This window comes from Gopherus evgoodei, chromosome 6 (genome assembly GCF_007399415.2).
Source record: "Gopherus evgoodei ecotype Sinaloan lineage chromosome 6, rGopEvg1_v1.p, whole genome shotgun sequence".
In the NCBI taxonomy this organism is placed as follows: Eukaryota; Metazoa; Chordata; order Testudines; family Testudinidae; genus Gopherus; species Gopherus evgoodei.
The window spans coordinates 55,740,839-55,749,498 of NC_044327.1; positions in this window are offsets into that span (position 1 = coordinate 55,740,839).

Here is an 8,660-nt window from a genome sequence, read left to right on the forward strand (position 1 = left end):
TTGCAAAACAGTACATAGGCACCTAACTTAGAGGGCTAACAGCTGAGAATCCCAAGCAGAAATGCACACCTCCCACAAGTGCAGGTTAGGTGCTGTACTCCCTGAGAAGGGTCAGGTTAAGGACACATCCCTCCCTTCAGTATCTCTCACTGGCTACCTTAGGCAGGGAGCTGCCTAATGTCCTGGCTTTTGTGAATCTCATTTTAGAGGTCTGTCTTATTCACTGTATAAGGAGCCTAACTTAGGCTTTCTAAATCTCAGTGATTTTCTAGGCACCAGCATCCTAACTTTAACACACAATCTCCTTCAGGAATCTAACCCAGAGCCTCCTGAGCCAACGACAAGACCATTCCCAAAGACTCCATTCCAGATTTTACACAGAGCAAGTGCATACTAGGTTACGTTTGGTGCTTTAGATAATACTATCCAGCCATGTGTTTATGTTCCATCAATTGTAACATCAGCAGGGATGGAGGAAAGCAACAGCATGGGACAGAGTACTGGACCAAGAATCAGGAGACCTGGATTCTGTTACTGTCTTGCACTTTTACCCTGGGCAAGTTACAGAGTTCATCTACATAGAGAAGCTATTGTGAAAGAGGCTGAATGGGAATTTAAAGTACAATAGCTTCCCGTGAGGATACTCATTCTGCACTAAGATTGCCTTTTTTCACTGTAGCTTAATCCAGTTCCAAAAGTGGATTAAGCTAAACTGCACACAGACACTTCGTCTCATGGCAGGAAAAAAAAATGTGTGTTCTTAACTTGAGTTTGCTAACTGGGGTTTAAGAAATGGCAGTGAAGACAACAGCTGAGCTTTTAACTTTGGCTAACAGTTCAGGGACTGAACTTCTACTAACAAGCTGAGCTGCCGTATCTTCACTGCCATTTTTTAAACCCCAATTAACATTTTTCCCTGCAGCGTAAGCATATTCTTTATGCGGAATAGGAGTGTCCACAGCGCAAGCTATTCCAGGCAACTTCCCCATGTAGCTAAGACCTTAAACCCTGTAGCTCAGATTTCTCAGTCACTGAAGTACAAATGACTTCAATGGAAGATGAAGAGACTCCACAGCTTGCAGTATTAGCCCTACTTTCCCTCACTGCTACTCAGAGAGAAATGGCACTATACAAATCAAAGCTATGCTGTGATAAAAGCCAAGTTCCATGGTTATTCTTACATTAGGCGTCTAATTCAGTAATATTTAACGGGTCATTTCTTTTCCCTACGTGTACCATTTATTTCTAATATAAGATACTGAATGGAATCAGTACCACCACATAGTAAAATAACACCGTAATATACCGCATGAACAATGAGAACATTAAATTGCTCTTCCCAAGTGTTGGCACTAATGCTATTTGCAGATTAAGTAAAAGTCATGACAAGTTTAAGAAATCATGCATTTAAATTTAACTCCAGGGGAAATAAAGAACCAGGAAGTACGGTATAACAACTGTTCCCAATATTACCTTTTGCCAATTAGCTGCAAAGAATGATTGAGCTATTACTCTTGGGATAGTCTTCCTTAAAATGTGCATGTGTTCAGATCCATGTTGCACTAGTAAGTACTGCAGTATAAATTACCTGGAACCAAAAACAATGAGGAGTCCTTGTGGCACCTTAGAGACTAACACATTTACCTGGAACCAGTTTTTTAACACTAGTTTTGGATATACTGTCATGGAAGCGGTATTAAAATTCAAACCTGCTCCTAAGTAGAGGGAATGACATATACACCAGTAAAAGCCCATCTGAGGTTTTGGTAATACCAGTAACTAGTTTTCAAGAAAGTTACTCATTCTCCCAACATGGGAGCTCTCCAGAAGTGCTTATTGCAGTAAAAGACAACAGTGTGAACCATGGAGAGTGGTTATCTTTTGTTGCTGAATGCTATTTGGTTTCCGTTGTTAGCATTCTTGTTAACTGTTCCTTAGAGGATACAGCCTTTAAGCATCAGTATATTTTATATGCACTACAAATACTTTGGACCATATAATACGCTGAAAGAGTATTTTGCATGGTCATCAGGTAAATAAGACAATGATTTTTAAGGCAAAAGAAGTACCAAAGTCTGAGCTCGTTTACCTGTGTAATTTTTAGGTAACGTCATTGATGATACAGTGGGCACAAATTAAGATTCTTACCTTTTTACCAGTGGAGAAGATATAGCCAGCTTGGGTCAATATTCCCTATCCTTATAATGGGGCAAAGGGCTAGAACCATGAATATCTTTAAACCAAAAATAACCCACCACAAAAAAATCACCCCACCATTAACTGCACATAGTATACTCCAAAGTTACACTGGTGTAAATTAGCTGAGCATCTGACAACAGTTATTTAAACACCCATGCACCCGTAATGCTAGTGTCTTCATTTTCAAAAGATTTCAAAGTGATGGGACGTGATTACATACAAGCTAATGGAAAATGCTGATCCGCTAGAAACCTATAAAAACAATAATACATGCAGTTAAAAGCAAATTGAGAATCTCCATGTTCTCTAAAGGAAGTTGCAATATTAGACGTGTTGGCAAATTAGAGTAAAGTTCTGGGCCACACAGAGGCCTGGTGCCACCAACAAGGAATCTAGCCATTGCTGAGTGGTGATCAAGCAATGCTGTGTCAGAGTTGTGTGTTCGTTGTTGGGGTTTGTTTGTTTTTCACACACACTCCTACCCACCCACCCCCCATCTGGTTAAGAGAGGCTGAATTCCCATCATCTGGTATGTATGGGGTTATTCACGCGTGAACTGTGTTAAAGCAGAAATTGTAAAATACACAGCTGTATAATATTTATCTGCTCAAAGGTGCTATACAATTGCAAAGGTCTTTTCAATGTAGGCATTATCCTGATTTTACAGAATGGCAGGCTTAACATTTTTGTGCCTCAATTTCCAAAGTCACAAGACAACCTAGGACTGGAGTCAGGACTCCTAGACTCCTGCTGCACTCACGGGATCAATTCGTACATAGGGTAGGAAATAGTAATTTACAAGTATGTCAGGTTTTTGATGCTGGATGAATTTTTAAATCCTGGGCTAAAGAGATTCCTGTATATAAACCACAATTACAATGTGGAGGTTTTGTCAGATATCCATCAATGGCAGCACCATATTAATCATGGCCAGCTTTCCATGTCACAGAATCAGCAATATCACCAGAATTCCTGCTTCATCTCATGTTATTTCTAGCCCAAAAATTCACTCTATCATCTTGTCAGCATCTCTTAACTATTTACCCACCCCTGAGGGCAAACCTATTAAGAAGATGCCAAAAAGATATTTCAGTTCCTGTGTCAAATAATGAAGTTCAGGGAGGGGAACTGAATTGTACCCAGGAAAGATTCTGAAGCCCTTTTAAAGTATTTTGTTTCGGACCAATGCACCAGGCTGACATCTAAATACTACATGCATGTCCTCCAGGCCTACCGTACTTGGAATAAATCAAATCGGAGCCAGAGGAAAAGCCAGAACTCTGCACATTTGTTCTAAATGTAATTTTCTTTCACTACCATTAAAGTCCTAAACACAAGGTTGAATTTGGAATAGAAGCTCTGTCTGATATCAGTTTTCACCACTTGAAACTGTGTGTGCTTCTGTGAGCCCTGCTCTTCCCTCAAGTTCTTTTTTCTGGGAGATACTTTTCAGCATGACTGCTTTGCGCCATTCTTCTATTTCAACCTTATTTGGAGCAGTAATTTCATTGCAGCTTTTCATGTCCTAGCCTTCCTTTTTTGGCTCAAGTGGCAGATGTGAAGAGAGGCTTTTAATTAATAAAAATATGTTGGTATGATGTAGGTTTTTAACATCCTGGAGGCTGGATCCTGCATCACTGAAATCAAGAGGACTTGCACCATTGACTTACATAGGCCCAGGCTTCTAGTTTTCTCTCTATGGTGATGTTGACAGGAAAGTTCATTTTTCCTTTATATAGATATGCTCACCATTAATAAAAGTAATCCTTTTCAGTGTTAGCTACTGCCATCCTGAGTTTCAACTGGATGGAGCAGGCTGTCAGAAGATGGTCCATATCAAGGATCGGCAACCTTTGGCACGCAGCCCACCAGGGTAAGCCCCCTGGTCAGGGCTGGCTTTAGGAAGTGCGGGGCCCAATTCGAACACTTTCGGCGGGGCCCTGGCAGGGATGACTTAAAAAGAAAAAAGTGTAAAAAAAGCCTTCCATTTCTTCCATGTATTATTTACTTTCCATAACTATATAAATAATAAAATTGTATATTATGTACATTGCATCATATATGCTGTTGATTGGTTATTAATGACTGCCATTTCACATGTGTGGGTCCCCGCCACTCCCTGGGGCTGTGCACATGTGTGGGTCCCCACTGCTTCCTGCCCCCCTCATTGAAGCAGGTGTGCAGGTTACTGGCCTGGGAACTGCAGGGCAGCAGTGGACATGGGGCTGGCTGGAGGCAGGTCAGGGGCTGACTGGAGGTAGGGTCTGGCTGCAGCCAGGGCAAGGGGTGCGGGGCTGGCTGGAGACAGGGGAGTGTGGGGCTGGCTGGCTTCAGGCAGGGGGGTGCAGCAGGGGTTGGCTGGAGACAGGGCAGGGCGGGCAGTGCAGGGCTGGTGCGGGCAGGGGTGTGTGGCAGGGGTTGGCTGGAGACAGGGCAGGGAGTTTGGTAGGGGCTGGCTGTGGGCAGGGGGTGCAGAGCTGGCTGCAGGCAGCGGCGGGCGGGGCTGGTGTGGGCAGGGCAGGGGGTGCAGCAGAGGCAGCTGGAGCCCCGGCCCTTTAAAAAGCCCCCAGAGCCCCCCGCTATCCCAGGGCTCTGGGGACTATTTAAAAGGCCCGGAGCTCCAGCCGGGGCCACGGGGCTTGCAGCGCTCCGGCCGGCGCTTTGGTCAGGGGAGCGGGCCATGGAAGACCGCAGCCAGGGTAAGTAAAAAAATGTATCCATCAGCCCACGCTGCTTTCCACAGGTTGCTGATCTCTGGTCAATATTCAGCAACACCAAAGGATTTTATCACAACAGTGAAGTAATTTTAGTAAGTGGAAAATGTAAATGCTTTTGTGGAGTGCTAGAATGGTACTTTATTCTTAAAAATATATATTGTATTAACAGATTAAAGTTGATTTATTACTATCAGCAGCATATGCTTACAATTCTAATGGTTTTCAGGGTTAGGATTTAATTAATTCCAGGCCAAATCTGGATATTAATTATAAAAATTGGGGGTCAATATTTGGCATTCCAGGCTTTTAGGCCCAAATCAAAGGTATTTAGGCATCTAACTCCCAAGAGAGCAACAAAACCAGACCTAAGAGTAAAGGTTTAAAAAAAATAATCAGGCATGTTTAGTCTCGAGAAAAAGACAACAGGGGCAGGATCCTGATAACAGTCTTCAAATATGTTAAAAGGACTCTTACGAAGAGGTCAGTGATCAACTGTTCTCCATGTCTACTGAAGCTAGGACAAGCAGTAATGGGCTTAATCTGCAGCAAGGGAGATTTAGGTTAAATATTAGGAAAAACTTTCTAACATAAGCTCTAGAACAGGCTTCCAAAAGAGGTTGTGGCATTCCCGTCATTGGTGGTTTTTAAGAATAGTTTGGACAAACACCTACCAGGTCCTGCCTCAGCACAGGAGGCTGGACTTGATGACGCCAAGGTCCCTTCCAGCCTTACATTTCTATGCTATTATTATTATTCAAAGTTGAACCACCAAGCAGATACAAGACTGATTTTTTTAACACCCTCATTACTCAGCTAAATCAGAACAGATTTTCATCAAGCCACTGAAAGATATCAGCTTTATCAATGGTTTATCTTCTTGCCTAATTTAAATTTTCTATACAGAGTTTGGCAGAACAGTGATCAAGTGGTCTCTCACACATTTTATTTATATATATTATAGGAAAAGTAATGTTTTCACTCAGCACTTACTTTAAAGTAACAAAATAACTGCTTCATTCTTTCTTTTTAAAAAAAATATATAAGGAAGATAAAATCTCCAGGTCTGGAAAACTTCAGCCAAAAAAATGAAAAAGTCTGAGAAAGTTATGAGCAACTGATACAAGGCAATTTATAATGGAAACACTTAAGCAGCATGGGGCTACCATTACATATATAATGCCTTAGTCAAGGGATGGTGGTAATAATGGGCTACAGCCATCTACAGATAACCGAAGTTTAATTCTTCATCCTTGATGTTAACCCACTGCATTTTGCTAAAAAGACGGTTACTCACCTTTGTAACTGTTGTTCTTCGAGATGTGTTGCTCATATCCATTCCAGTTAGGTGTGTGCGCCACGCGTGCACATTCGTCGGAAAACTTTTACCCTAGCAACTCAGTGGGCCGGCAGGTCGCCCCCTAGAGTGGCGCCGTCGTGCTCAATATATACCCCTGCCAGCCCACCCGCTCCTCAGTTCCTTCTTGCCGGCTGCTCCGACAGTGGGGAAGGGGGGTGGGTGTGGAATGGATATGAGCAACACATCTCGAAGAACAACAGTTACAAAGGTGAGTAACTTTCTTCTTCGAGCGATTGCTCATATCCATTCCAGTTAGGTGAATCCCAAGCCTTACGTAGGCGGTGGGGTCGGAGTGAAATGTGGCAGAATGAAACTGCTGAGCCAGAGGCTACAGCATCTCTTGACTGTTGAGCCAGGGCACACTGCGAAGCAAAGGTATGGACCGAGGACCAGTGGAGCTGCGCGACAGATCTCGTGGGTAGGAACACGAGCCAGCAAGGCGGCAGATGAAGCCTGAGCCCTGGTAGAATGCACGGTGATGTGGCTTGGGGAAATATGGGCCGAATCATAACAAGTGCGGATGTACGCCATCACCCAAGATGAGATCCTCCGAGAGGAAAACAAGCAAGCCTTCCCTTTGGTCTGCTACCGTGACAGAGCTGGGGCACCTTACGAAATGGTTCTGTCAGCGCAATATAAATGCGAGCACTCTACAGATGTCCAGGGAGTGCAATAGTTGCGCCCATTGCGTTGAGCTGTGGGTAACATGAAAGGCTGAAACCACCTTAGGGAGGAAAGCCGGGTGCGGTCATAACTGCACCTTGTCTTTGTGAAACCTAGTGTACGGCGGAACCCCCGTAAGAGCTCTGAGCTCGGAGACTCGTCTGGCCGATGTAACAGCTACGAGGAAAGTTGTCGTCCAAGACAGGTATAGCAGAGGGCCGGTCGCGAACGGCTCGAATGGGGAAGACATAAGTCTGGTTAAAACTAGGTTGAGGTCCCAGGTTGGGGCTGGGCGGCGCACCCAAGGGTGCAAGCGCTCCAAGCCATAGAGGGACCTCGAACCCATAGTGTGAGAGAACACGGAACATCCACCTTAGCCTGGCTGGAAGGTAGAGGTGGCTGCCGAGTGTACCTTCAGTGACGAAACCGCCAGATCCTGCCGCTGAAGGCCAGAGGCAGGCCAAATAGAGGGGATCAAGACCTCAGTAGGAGCAAGATCGAGCGTATTGCACCTGTAGAAGAAACGCTTCCACTCGGCCCGGTACGTTGACCAGGTGGAAGGCTTCCTGTCACCCCGGCTCAGTTACGCAGCAGCCACACCGTGAGGTGAAGAGGCTGCAGGTCCGGGTGACGAAGCCTGTCGTGGCCCTGAGTGATGAGGTCTGGGTGGGGTGGCAGGGTAATTGGGTCGGTTATTGACAGACCGAGCAACATGGTATATCCATGCTGCCTGGACCACGCTGGAGTGATCATGATGATGCGCGCTCTACCCCTGCGGAGTTTGAGTAGGACCTAATGAACCAGTGGGAACAGTGGGAAGGCAGAAAGGAGCTGGCCTTTCCACGGCATCAGGAATGCGTCCAAGATCGATCCCGAGGAGAGACCTTGGAAGGAGCAGAACATCTGGCATTTTCTGCTCTCGCGGTGAGCGAACAGGTCTATGTGAGGAAAAATCTCCACTTCTGGAAAGCAGAACGCCTCACATGGGGCAGAGTGACCACTCGTAAGACAGGAAAGACCTGCTGAGTCAAAGCACCAAGGCGTTCCGAATACCTGAGAGAAAGGACGTCACCAGCTCCATCGAGTGGGCCATGCAAAAGTCCCAGAAATGGATGGCCTCCTGACAAAAGGGGGGAGGACCATGTCCCTCCCTGGTTATTTATGAAGCACATGGCCGTTGTGTTGGCTGTAAACACCGAGATACCACGGCCTCGCAGCTGCCGCTGGAACCCCTGGCACGCCAGGCGGACTACTCTCATTTTTGGGGCATTGATGTGAAATGCCAGCTCCTGAGAAGACCAAAGGCCTTAAGCTCGGAGGTGACCATGAGCACTCGAGCAGAGAGATGATGCGTCCGTCATCAGGGGCAGTAAGGGCTGGGGCGGATGGAACCGCATCCTGCCCACACCAGGGAGGGAGTTAGCCACCACTCTAGGGAGCCTAAGGTGCTCAAGGGAACGGTGACTACCATGACCATTGGCTCCCTGTCCGGGTGGTACGCCGAGGTGAGCCGGACTTGGAAAGGACGGAGGCGGAGCTTGGCGTGTTTGGTTACAAACTTGCGGGCAGCCATGGACCCAGGAGACTGAGACAAGTGCGAGCCGAGGTCGTTGGGAAAGTCTGCAGACCTCGGATGACTGTTGCCATTGCCTAAAACCGCAGTTGTGATAAGCAGGCTCCGGCTAGGTCGGAGACCAGGATAGCCCCTAGGAAGTCCAACCTCT